The 13,830-nt window shown below is 45.8% G+C and overlaps 1 pseudogene; it reads left to right on the top strand.

Moving 5' to 3' along the window:
- Positions 1 to 3,332: 3,332 nt before the first annotated feature.
- Positions 3,333 to 12,027, top strand: LOC119921746 (annotated as a pseudogene).
- Positions 12,028 to 13,830: the final 1,803 nt, after the last annotated feature.

The raw sequence follows: 13,830 nt of genomic DNA, 5'->3' as shown, positions 1-13,830 counted from the left end.
CGGGAGAGTTTTGGGTTTTATTTTTTTTGGATGGGGGAGACGTGGGCATGTTTGGAGGCAGAGGGCAAGAAGTCCTTGGAAAGTGAGCGGTTGAATATGGAAGTTAAGGAAGGAAGGAGGGAAGGGGGAGGGGAGGGTGTGATATCTGTGGGAAGCCTGATATCTGTGAGAGAGAGAGAGAGAGAGAGGGAGAGAGAGAGAGCAGATGAGGACGTTGTGGTGTGATAGGGGAATTTCAGAACTGCTGAGGGTAGAGATTATTTGGTGCCTATTCATTCGTTCATTCAATCGTATTTATTGAACACTTACTTTGTGCAAATCACTATACTAAGCCCTTGGGAGAGTACAATACAACAACAGTCCCATTCCCTGCCCAGCACGAGCTCACTGTCTAGAAGGGGAGACCGAACTAATAGACATTCCTACCTACCTACCTACCTACCTACATACATACATACATAAACAGACTGACAGATGATAGACGGATGGGTAGATAAATGTGCTTGTGCTGTGGGGCTGGGAGGGAGGACAAAGGAAGGGTGCAAGTCAGGGCAACACAGAAGGAAGTGGGGAGAAGAGGAGAGGGTGTTTTAGTCATGGAAGACTTCTTGGAGAAGCCGTGACTAGAGATGATCAAGTATGTGCCTAAATTGGTGAGTGAGTGAGGTGGGCTGGAGCAGGAGGTCAACTTGAATGAGTTGTCTACATGCGCTGCCTAGAATTCCTCAACAACAACTCTCTCCTCGACCCCCTCCAGTCTGGCTTCCGTCCCCTACATTCCATGGAAACTGCCCTCTCAAAGGTCACCAATGACCTCCTGCTTGCCAAATCCAACTGCTCATACTCTGTCCTAATCCTCCTCGACCTCGCAGCTGCCTTCGACACTGTGGACCACCCCCTTCTCCTCAACACACTATCTGACCTTGGCTTCACAGACTCCGTCCTCTCCTGGTTCTCCTCTTACCTCTCCGGTCGTTCATTCTCAGTCTCTTTTGCAGGCTCCTCCTCCCCCTCCCATCCTCTTACTGTGGGGGTTCCCCAAGGTTCAGTGCTTGGTCCCCTTCTGTTCTCGATCTACACTCACTCCCTTGGTGACCTCATTCGCTCCCACGGCTTCAACTATCATCTCTACGCTGATGACACCCAGATCTACATCTCTGCCCGTGCTCTCTCCCCCTCTCTCCAGGCTCGAATCTCCTCCTGCCTTCAGGACATCTCCATCTGGATGTCTGCCTGCCACCTAAAGCGCAACATGTCGAAGACTGAACTCCTTGTCTTCCCTCCCAAACCTTGCCCTCTCCCTGACTTTCCCATCTCTGTTGACGGCACTACCATCCTTCCCGTCTCACAAGCCCACAACCTTGGTGTCATCCTCGACTCAGCTCTCTCGTTCACCCCTCACATCCAAGCCGTCACCAAAACCTGCCGGTCTCAGCTCCGCAACATTGCCAAGATCCGCTCTTTCCTCTCCATCCATACTGCTACCCTACTCATTCAAGCTCTCATCCTATCCCGTCTGGACTACCGCATCAGCCTTCTCTCTGATCTCCCATCCTCGTGTCTCTCCCCACTTAAATCCATACTTCATGCTGCTGCCCAGATTATCTTTGTCCAGAAATGCTCTGGGCATATTACTCCCCTCCTCAAAACTCTCCAGTGGCTACCAATCAATCTGCGCATCAGGCTGAAACTCCTCACCCTGGGCTTCAAGGCTCTCCATCACCTCGCCTCCTCCTACCTCACCTCCCTTCTCTCCTTCTACAGCCCAGCCCACACCCTCTGCTCCTCCGCCGCTAATCTCCTCACTGTACCTCGTTCTCACCTGTCCCGACATCGACCCCCAGCCCACGTCATCCCCCGGGCCTGGAATGCCCTCCCTCTGCCCCTCCGCCAAGCTAGCTCTCTTCCTCCCTTCAAGGCCCTACTGAGAGCTCACCTCCTCCAGGAGGCCTTCCCAGACTGAGCCCCTTCCTTCCTCTCCTCCTCGTCCCCCTCTCCATCCCCCCATCTTACCTCCTTCCCTTCCCCACAGCACCTGTATATATGTATATATGTGTGTACATATTTATTACTCTATTTATTTATTTATTTACTTTACTTGTACATGTCTATTCTATTCATTTTATTTTGTTAGTATGTTTGATTTTGTTCTCTGTCTCCCCCTTTTAGACTGTGAGCCCACTGTTGGGTAGGGACTGTCTCTATATGTTGCCAATTTGTACTTCCCAAGCGCTTAGTACAGTGCTCTGCACATAGTAAGCGCTCAATAAATACGGTTGATGATGATGATGATGATCAGGGTAGGGAAGAGAGAGGAGGTGGGCAGTGGAGACCGGGGACATCCTTTGGATATTGACTCTGATGATATCCGACTCTGGGTTAACCAGCTTACCACCTCAGTGTGTCAGTGTTCCAATCTACTACAAAGAGTTCATGGAGGCTTCCCTCCAGCTATTTCCTAGTTCCTAATTCCTATTTCCTACTTCCCTCCTATTTCCTAGTTCCCCTCCCTCTGTGCTGGCAACAGGTCAGTGGTAGTTGCAATGCCTTTCAGGTAGGGGAATTGTGTGGCGGGATCCAACAGATGCTTCAGCATTGTTTCTGGGACCTCTTTGGCTCGGGCCTTATTTCCAGTTATGTGCTTTCGGTGTACCTCTGAGGCCCAGCGGTGGAGGCGGCTACGACGCCCCCCCGGCCCGGCCCCGGCAGCGATGAGGGAACTGAGGCCCAGAGAAGTGAAGTGACTTGCCCAAAGTCACACAGCTGATGGTTGGCGGAGCCGAGATTTGAACCCATGGCCTCTGACTCCAAAGCCCGGGCTCTTTCCACTGAGCCACACTGCTTCACTGCTTCCTATCCCGGGTCACCCCAAAGAGGAGATAGCATAGGCAAGGGGAGGCAATGGATTGGGGTCCCAGAGTGGAGAAGGGTCGCGATCACCCCGCTGGGCGAGAGAGGAAGTGTCCGAGGGGTTAGAGTTCTTGCTGACCTCTCGACTTCTCCATGCTCACACGAACTGTTGTGTTGGGAACACCCCGTTATACCGTGGTGAGGAAAGCTGGGCTGGATCCAGGCCTGAGCCTGGGACTCCGGGGGATCTTGTTCCGCAAGCTGTGAAGATGTAAGAAACGAAAAAGCTTTTATTGTCAGAATAAAGGAAGTTCCTCACTGCCTGTTCTTGCAAAAGGAACGGCTTTCTGCCATTGCCCCAGAAGAACATCACCACAGAAACACTCCATCAGAGGGACACTCTCTAAACTTCTCAATCTTCAGGCCAGGTAGAGCTCTGGGGGGAGAAGAGATATTCAGCACCATCACACCTTTCTCATCCAATGATGGCGTTGACAGTCATTTCCGAATCCTTCAGCCATGTGTTGGCAGAGTTAGAGTCCCTGGACCCCTTGTTATCTGCTCTCAGGTTGGATTCCAGTCGCCTGAAGTGCACATGCTTAGCTGTCTCACGGAAATGGCTGGCTCTGGGAAGCGCGGGAGGAGGCCTCCACCTCGTCCAGAGAGAAGGCTGGAAACAGAGGCTCTATCTGACCCATAAGGAAGGTGCCATTTCTCAGGTTGCCTGGTGCCCCCATGATGGAGATTACATCGCTGTGGCGACCAGCCAGGGCCTCGTGGTAGCCTGGGAGCTGAATCGGGAACGTCGGGGGAAGTCTGAACGGATGTGCATGTCATCCGAACACAGAGGGTGGACCGTTCCGGCCCTCTGTTGGGACATGGCCACTTTCCGAGTCTTCGCGGGCGATCACGTGGGGAAAATGTCCGCCATGAAGATCAACACAACCAAACAAGGAAAGGCCGCGGCTGCCTTTGTGATGTTGCCGGGCCAGGTTATAACCACAGTTGACTCGTGAATCGTGCAGCTCGATTATTTGGAGGGGAGACTGCTGCTATGGTCACTTGCCCCTTCTTATGCGATACCGAGAGGGAAAAGTTCTGGAAAATCAGGAACAAGGAGCGAGACGGTGACTACGGAGCATGTTTCTTCCCGGGTCGGAGTAGCGCGGGCCAGGTGCCACTCATCTACTGCTCCCACCCTGGCTCGCGCATGTGGGAGGTGAACCTGGAGGGCGAGGTTCTCAGGACGCATCAGTTCAAGCAGCTGCTCGTGTCCCCTCCTCTTCCCATGGTTTCACTCAGGACTGACCTTCAGTATTACAAAGTGCCCGGATCACCCCAGTCTCTGTCCTTTGCCAAACTCTTGTACTTGAGTGAGCACTGTGTGATGATTTGGATGGGAAGGGGCATTTACATCTACATGCCTCAGAGCGTCCACGTTCTGCTGTGGAACGAAGTCAAAGATATTCGAGATGTGGACGTCCCCAGGAACAAGCTGTTCTGCCTGCACACAACTGGGAAAATGTTGCATTTGTCATTGCTGCCTGTGGAGTGGTGTGCGGACCACCTGCTCAGGAGAGGCTTCTGGGGCTTGGCCACCTGAGTCTGCTGGCTCTTCCAGAATTCCATCCTTCCCAGCAGAGAATGGAAAACTTTACCCATCGACAAGCTGGAGCATTTGAAATCCCAACTCGACTCCTCCACCCAAGGTGATCTCATCGCTCAACTGGACAGAACGATTTCCAAGCTGGAACCTCTAGGTTCTGCCTGCAGCAGCAGAAACAGCTCCATTTCATCGCACAAAAGTTTCAGCGTCCTGGACTCTGGCATCTATCGGGTCATTTGTCGAAGAGGCAGCCAGTCCGATGACGACTCTTGCTCCCTACACAGCCAAACCCTTTCAGAAGATGAGCGACTTAAAGAGTTCACCTCCCATCAGAAGGAAGGTCAAGCTGACCAGGACCATGTCTCTCTCTCATGCTTCAGTGCTGGCCGAGACCGATCGGAATGAAACTTTCCTCCCATTCAGTATTCCATTGTCATTTTGTTCTCCATCTCCTCTCGTCTCTCTCCAGACCGTCAAGGAAAGGAGCCGGAGTTGGTGTTTGCACTGGTCCCTTGTCCCCCTCTCCATCCCCCTCATCTTACCTCCTTCCCTTCCCCACAGCACCTGTATATATGTATATATGTTTGTACATATTTATTACTCTATTTATTTATTTTACTTGTACATAACTATTCTATTTATTTTATTTTGTTAGTATGTTTGGTTTTGTTCTCTGTCTCCCCCTTTTAGACTGTGAGCCCACTGTTGGGTAGGGACTGTCTCTATATGTTGTCAACTTGTACTTCCCAAGCGCTTAGTACAGTGCTCTGCACACAGTAAGCACTCAACAAATACAATTGGTTGATTGATTGACTGGTCCTTTGTGTTTGTTTGAAGAATCCAAAGTAGAGGCCGAACTTCCCATCTCTGACTGACCATTTTGATGCTAGTGATGCCTGTCTACGTGTTTTGTTTTGTTGTCTGTCTCCCCCTTCTAGACTGTGAGCCCGTTGTTGGGTAGGGATTGTCTCTATCTGTTGCTGATTTGTGCTTCCCAAGTGCCTAGTACACTGCTCTGCACACAGTAAGAGCTCAATGAATATGATTGAATGAATGAATGAATCTGTACGACCTGTTAATTTTCCTGTTAATGCACTCTGGGGATGTGCATTGTTGTAAACAGCTGTGTGCATACCTGCTTCTAGCTACTGGGGGAGGCTCACAAAGGTGGAGTTGGTTTGGCCACAGCCCAACCCAGGCACAATCAGCCAACTTGGAATCTGTAAGAAGAAAAGGCAGACTTTATTCTCTATGCGGTTGTTCTGACTTTCAAAACAAACTTGCATGGTAGGAACCAAATTTACCTGTGCCTCAAGAGTCATGGACAGCCAGAACTTCATTAGCCAAAATGTCCCAGTGGTCAACACATGGAAGCCAACCTTCCTACATGTGGCTCAATGCAGCAAGCAACTTCCAGAACAATCCTAAATAGAAGCAGCTAAGCAAAAGGTAAGGCCTGTTAGAATCAAACAGCAGCAGCTTTGCTGCAGCAGGGAAATAGTCTCTTAGATCACACACACACACACACACACACACATACACACACACACACACACGTACACGTACACGTACACGTACCTACCTACATACCTACATACTATATATGTTTACATCTATGACATATATATGTAAATATACATATGCAGCAATTTAGAAGGGAATGAAATATAGTCTCAATCAGTGCCAAGCAGTTTTGCACTGCTGGAAGACCACATAAGCCAGCTGCAGTAAGAAATGTCTCCTGCATAGGCCAAGCTCTGTAAAAAATGAGATACTCCATATTTGGGGGAAACCCATGGGCACAACAAGTGTCAGTCCTGCATCAACCTTTTTCAACCAAACAAATGGATAGAGACTTTTAGACTGTGAGCCCACTGTTGGGTAGGGACTGTCTCTATATGTTGCCAATTTGCACTTCCCAAGCGCTTAGCACAGTGCTCTGCACATAGTAAGCGCTCAATAAATACGATTGATGATGATGATGATGATAGAGAAGCAATGTGGCTCAGTGGAAAAGAGCCCAGTCTTTGGAGTCTGAGGTCATGGGTTCAAATCCCTGCTCCACCACTTGTCAGCTGTGTGACTTTGGGCAGGTCACTTAACTCCTCTGGGCCTCAGTTACCTCCTCTGTAAAATGGGGATTAAGGCTGTGAGCCTCCAATGGGACACCCTGATCACCTTGTAACCTCCCCAGCGCTTAGAACAGTGCTTTGCACATAGTAAGCACTTAATAAATGCCATCATTATTATTATTATTATCAGGCCTCTCTGACAGTGAAGTACGGAGGTACCACTTGATACTAGCATTATCTGTGAATCCTCTTCCGACCCCTACCTCAAAATCCCACTGTCTTCATTCATTCATTCATTCATTCATGCAGTCGTATTTATTGAGTGCTTACTGTATGCAGCACACTACACTAATCGCTTGGGAAGTACAAATCGGCAACACATAGAGATGATCCCTACACAACAACGGGCTCAGAGTCTAGAAGGGGGAGACAGACAACAAAACTAGTAAACAGTTGTCAGTGCCATCAGAATAAATAGAATTATAGCTATGTATACATCATTAATAAAGTAAACAGAGTAAATAAATATGTACAAATATACACAAGTGCTGTGGGCAGGGGAAGGGGGTAGGGTAGAGGGAGGAAGTAGGGGCGATAGGGAGGGGAGGGGGAGAAGAGGAAAAGGGGGTCTCAGTCTTTGAAGGCCTCCTGGAGGAGGTGAGCGCTCAGTAGGACTTTGAAGGGAGAGAGATACGTTGGTGGGTTTGTGGAGGGAAGGCATTCCAGGCCAGAAGTAGGACGTGGGCCAGAGGTCAACAGCGGGACGGGTGAGAACGAGCCACAGTGAGGAGGTTAGCGGCAGAGGAGCGGAGTGTGAGGGCTGGGTTGTAGAACGAGAGAAGCGAGGTGAGGTAGGAGGGGGTGAGGTGATGGAGAGCTTTGAAGCTGAGAGTGAGGAGTTTTTGCTTGCTTCGGAGGTCGATAGGCAACCACTGGAGGTATTTGAGCAGGGGCGTGACATTTCCAGAGCCGATCTCTACAAAGATAATCTGGGCAGCAGAGTGAAGTATAGACTGAAGTGGGGAGAGGCAGGAGGTTGGGAGATCAGAAAAGAGGCTGATGCAGTAATCCAGTCGGGATAGGATGAGAGATTGAAAGAGCAAGGTAGCAGTTTGGATGGAGAGGAAAGGGCAGATCTGGACGGTGTCGTGGAGGTGAGACCGGGAGGTTTTGGTGACGGATTGGATGTGAGGGGTTGACTGAGAGAGCGGAGTAGAGGATGACACCAAGGTTGTGGGCTTGTGAGTCGGTAAGGATGGTAGTGCTGCCTACAGCGATGGGAAAGTCAGGGAGAGGAGAGGGTTTGGAAGGGAAGATAAGAAGCTCAGTCTTGGAAATGTTGTTGGACATGTTGTTTTGGAAGGCGGGCAGACATCCAGGTGGAGATGTCCTGAAGTCAAGAGGAGATATGATCCTGAAGGGAGGGAGGGAGGGAGAGAGAGAGAGAGAGAGAGAGAGAGAGAGAGAGAGAGAGAGAGAGAGAGAGAGAGAGAGAGAGAGAGAGAGAGAGAGAGAGAGAGAGAGAGAGAGAGAGAGAACAGAGGTCAAGGTGTAGATTTGGGTGGGTATTTCTCTTTCTCAGTGTCTCCCACTCACAGCCCATCATGAAGGCTTCTGGCAAAAGCAATGGAAAAATTTAGGAACAAACAAATATCTCATTTCTTCTGTAATTATTCTCATCAATGATGTAGTAAATAGAGCATGGACCTGGGAGTCAGAAGGTCATGGGTTCTAATTCTGCTCCACCACTTCATTCATTCATTCAATCGTATTTATTGAGCACTTACTGTGCGCAGAGCACTGTACTAAGTGCTTGGGAAGTACAAGTCGGCAACATATAGAGATGGTCCCGACCCAAAAATGGGCTCGCAGCCTAGAAGGGGGAGACAGACAACAAAACAAAACATGTAGACAGGTGTCAAAACCATCAGAATAAATAGAATTATAGCTGTATGCACATCATGCACTTATCGGCTGTGTGGCCTTGGGCAAGTCACTTTGCTTCTCTATGCCTCAGTTATCTCATCTGTAAAATGAGGATGAACACTGTGAGTCCTGTATGGGACAGGGACCATGTCCAACCCTCTTTGCTTGTTTCCACTCCACGACTTAGTACCTTATTTGGCACGTAGTGAGCACTTAACAAATACCATTGTTATTATTAATTATCATCATCATCATCATCATTATCATCATCATCATCAAATGCTGTCAAGTTGTTTCCAGATCATAGCGACTCTAGGGATATATTTTCTCCAGATAATCCTATTTTCTGCCATAATCTGTAACCTTGTTAAGGGTTCTTCCATTATCACTGTTATGGTTTCTATCCATCTTGCTGCTGGTCTGCCTCTTCCACGTTTTTCCTGGACTCTTCCTTCTTCAGAAAATTAATCCTTCTGATGATGTATCCCAAGTTATGCTAATCTAAGATGAGTCATTTGGCCTTCCAAAGACCACATTGGCTTAATTTGCTCCAGAACCCATTTGTTTGTGTTTTAGGCAGTCCACGGTATTTGCAAAAGCCTTCTCCAACACTCGATTTCAAAAGAATCAATGTTCTTTCTAGTCTGTTGTTTCACTGTCCAGCTTTCGGCTCAATACATTGTCCCTAGAAACCGCATAGAATTGACAATTTGTATTTTTGTGGCAAGCCACATTTCATCAGCACATTTTATGATTTGTTTCCAGCCTCTTCATAGCAAATCTTCCTAACATTAATCTTCGGCTCATTTCATTCATTCAATCAATCGTATTTATAGAGCGCTCACTGCATGCAGAGCACTGTACTAAGAGCTTGGGAAGTACAAATCGGCAACACATAGAGAGGGTCCCTGCCCACCAATGGGCTCACATTCTTGACTACCAGTTCTTTTGTTATTGACTATCGATCCCCGGAGGGAAAAGAATTTCAACCACTTCAATCTTCTCTCCAACCGCTGTTTTCAACTGTTAAAACTTCCAATTGTCATGATCTTTTTTTTTTCCTTGACATTCAAATACAGGCCCATCTTTATGCTGTGCTCCTTAACTTTTAATAATAACCCCTTCAAATCTTCTTCACTTTCTGCTAGTGGGGTAGTATCCTCCGCACAACCAAGGTTCATTTTCTTCGTAGCCCTTTCCTTAATCTTTACTCCCCATTTGTCTTTATCCAGTTCGGCTTCTCTCACTGTGCATTCAATTTCCCAGTACTGAATGGCACCGGCCCAGTTGTGGAAACTCAAAAGACATGGGGGTGAATTACACCTGTGTTGCTCTGAAGTCCATTCCCTCCTTCCTACTTCTATTCTAACCTCGTTGCCAGGGGAGGAGGATCCTCCAGATAGTAAATTTGCCTTACTAATTCTGGGAGTGAAGTAGTTTCATGACTGCTTGTTGTAGGTACAGGGTAATGTTGAGTATGGGATGGAAAGGAAGGTTAAAAGAAGACTAGGACTCACTGAAGGAAAATACCCAGTCAACTGAAGAAACAGAGTAACACTCTAACCTGCATTATTCAGCTTTCCCTTGTCTCCTCTAGGTACTCCTAAATCCAGCAGAATAATCCATTCATAGCTTCGGAGGCCACTGTCCTTACTTTTGTAGCTCAAGTTTTTAATTTGACCTCTGTGCATGATCATCAAGATTACATATGATGTCTAAAGTATTAAAAAATGAAGCCCACATCTCCCAGCTGAGTTGTTTGTAACAGCAACCATTACTCGGGTACCTGAGAAACCAATTGGCACTTAACCCCTATGTCATTCTAGGCTAGGGCCACTTTCTGGCCAATACCCTAGCCTGCCTATTTTCAGCCAAGGGCCAGGTCTCTCTTTCTCTCTCATTTATTTATGTGTTTATTTATTTGTTTGTCTGTTTATTTATTTATTATTTATTTATTCACTCATTCATTCATTTATCAGTGACTTTATTTTCAGAGTTTTAATTTTGTGCCTCCGAAGACATTGTCCAGGAAAAAAAGTACCCTAAGTATTGCTTTGTCCTTTCTAATATAATGGATTTTAGTCATTACAAAAGTCTACCCTAATTTCAGTTCTGGTTAAAAATGAGTTATTTTAAAGGAACTTCCAAAATACGTTCATATTTCAAAAATGTGAACAATGGTGGTGTCTTCTATTTTGAGGCTAGTTGGAAAAACAATATTTTAACATAGGGCTCTCGATAATGCCATGGTATTCGAAGATTATTTCAAAATTTTAGTTGGCATAGTTAAAAATTTGATGGACTCGTTAAGGATTTGGAAACACAAAAATGTATTTTCTATTTAATTAATGGATTTGTGTAGTTGTGCACTGTTATCTTTTCTGAAAACGACTGACGCAGAATGTTCATATATTTTGAGAATTAAAAATGACTATCATTTGAATTACAACTTTGGTCAGAGTAGTGTGAGACAAAGTAGCTATATCTGCAAAATTATTTTGGCAGTCATCACAAATTGAGTTGCTTTCATTGCTTTATCCTAGAAAAAAAAAACTGCTCTCCTGAAAATCTGTTGGAGGAAAAGATCATCCACTAGCTGAGAAGAAGATACAGAATTTCATGTCAAATTCCTTAGTCACCACAATAAGAAGATCTATCAAATCTGAACAGTACTTCAGAAAATGCTTCTTTTTGGAAGAGTGATTTTTTTTTTTTCTAGGAAAGGGTTGATCACGAATATTTTGGGAACTAATTTGGACATAAGCAACTTCAGTAAAAGATGCATCATATGTTTTTGGGAAAAGATATGACTTCTTAAAATCAAAGTTGGGTATTAAGTTAGTTCTACAATAAATTTAATATGTCCACTCTTTGTCCTATAGTAACTAACCTGGGAAGGGAAATTTCATCTGTAGATTGGTAATAATTGGTAGTAATTAGTAGTACCTCTGGTAGTAATATCCCCAAACTGATAGATTTTTGCACATGCTTAAATGAAATGTTGTGTGAGATGCTGTAGAAAATGGAAACCCTCTATGTCACACATGATGTTACCTAAAGGAATCCCCTCAATATCTAACTATAGGGTGTACTGGTGACATATTCACAATCCTTTGTCTACCAGTAGTGCTGATTGGGCAGTTCAGTGTTTGGGGTACTGCATTAAGTAGCATGGGGGATGAAGAAATAGACATCATTTCTGCGGTATTCATTCATTCATTCATTCATTCATTCAATCAATATATTTATTGAGCGCTTACTTTGTGTACAGCACTGTACTAAGCCCTTGGAAAGTACAATTCAGCAATAGAGAGGCCATTCTGCCCACACAGGGCTTGGCACTTAGCAAGTGCTCAAAAAATACCACTGATTGAGTGATTAATTGTTATCTGCTTCAATTTGGTCCTCCCCACTGCCCAATAACAATATTTCTCCTCCTATGCTTTTTTAACTCTGTGGTATTTGTTCAGCACTTACTATATGTGCCAGGCATTGAACTAAGTGCTGGAGTAGAAACAAGCTAATAAGGCTGAACACACGGGGGGCTGTCACCCTCAGAGGTCCGTGCATTGACCAGGTAGACGGGTTCAGGATATGGCCAGGAAGAGGAGCACAGAAGTCCAGACGAGTCGCTTATTTAAACAACCGCTATTTTATTATTTGACAATTCACAGAATAAATAACACCCACAAATAAGCATGCTAAAATATAGTCGCCCTCTATCATGGTCTGTTTCATGAAATACTGTGCTCCCCAAATCTTACCCACCTTGAGAATCACGCATGTCTCCTGGAGATGAGAACAACACCAGAACTGATTTGGGACAGATGCAGCACTGTGTCGCTGCCCACCAGGCTTCCCTGGCATTTCAGAATCACTCCTCGTCAGACCATGGCCTGTCTGATGGGCTGGAACAGTGACAAGTCCTCTGCCGTGAGCGGAGGTATTATAACTGGTAGCAAACAATGGCTCTCCTATCAATCAACACCTTACCATGGTAGTAGAGTTTGCATGTGCCACTGAAGCTTAGAGCTCGCCATTGCAAGATATTGTCTCACTAGCATTACCCATAATGGAAAAGTCTAACCTGAAGCGTCAAACAAAGGTGATTCACCTGTGCTGGGCATTGTCAGCATGGGAAAGAGCAAACGACAGATGATCCAAGTGATCAAAATTGATGATCAAAGACAACAGCAGAGACTCAAGTGTTCACTGCATGGAAGAAGTCAGTGGTAAACCACTTCGTATTTTTACAAAGAAGCTCTATGGATACTCACACCTGAATGACTAAAGATGTAATGCTGGAAGATAAGCCCCTCAGATCAGAAGGCATTCAATAAGCTAGGGAGGATGAGCAGATGATTGCCTCAGAGTACCATGGGTGCTTGCGATGTGACTGGAATAAAGTGTTCAGACCCTCTGGCTGCTGATGTTGCCATATGAGAAACAAGTATCCAAAGCTGTAAAGATACTGGAGGATGGAATGTGTGGAGCAGGAACCAGGGAAAGCTGGAAATAATCAAGAATAAAATGGACGGATTGAACAGCGACATCCTAGGAATAGGCCAACTGAATTGGACTGTTTTGGGGCATTTCCTATTGAGTGAGCATGTCATCTATTCCTCTGCCCGTGCTGAAAAATGAAGAAACGGTGTAGTGGTAATTATGACAAAGAGAATTACCAGGACAGTAATCAGATATAATGTTGTCAATAACTGATTGATACCCATTAGATTCAGAAGAAAACCTATTCCAAATGTCAGTACTTCAGGTTTATGCCCCAATAACAGATGCAGAGCAAGAGGAAATTGATAGGTTGCCAATTTGTACTTCCCAAGCGCTTAGTACAGTGCTCTGCACATAGTAAGCGCTCAATAAATACGATTGATGATGATGATGATAGGTTATACAATGAAGTGCAGAGAGAGACGGATAAAAGCTGCGAGGAAGATGTGTTGATTATCACTGGAGATTCGAAGGCAGAATTGCTAATGGAATGGAAATGAAGGTTGTTGGAAAATATGGCTCTGGATATAGGAATCATGCTTGAGACCAACTTACTGGTTTCTGTGAAGAGAATGATTTTTTTGTTACTGCCAAAACTTTCTTTAATGAATCTACACAAAGACTGTATACCTAGGCCTCACCAGATAGACGATACAGAAACCAAATAGACTATTTTATTTACAGAAAGGCATGGAGGAGCTCTATTTCAGCAGCAAAAACATGGCCTGCTGATTGCGGAACAGATCTTAAGCTGTTAATGTGTAAACTCGATGGAGGAGCTCTATTTCAGCAGCAAAAACATGGCCTGCTGATTGCGGAACAGATCTTAAGCTGTTAATGTGTAAACTCAGGCTAAAACTTTGAAAGATC

The sequence above is a fragment of the Tachyglossus aculeatus genome (assembly GCF_015852505.1).
Source record: "Tachyglossus aculeatus isolate mTacAcu1 chromosome Y4 unlocalized genomic scaffold, mTacAcu1.pri scaffold_167_arrow_ctg1, whole genome shotgun sequence".
In the NCBI taxonomy this organism is placed as follows: Eukaryota; Metazoa; Chordata; class Mammalia; order Monotremata; family Tachyglossidae; genus Tachyglossus; species Tachyglossus aculeatus.
The sequence above is the reverse complement of the archived record's forward strand: the minus strand, read 5'-3'. Positions and strand labels throughout refer to the sequence as shown.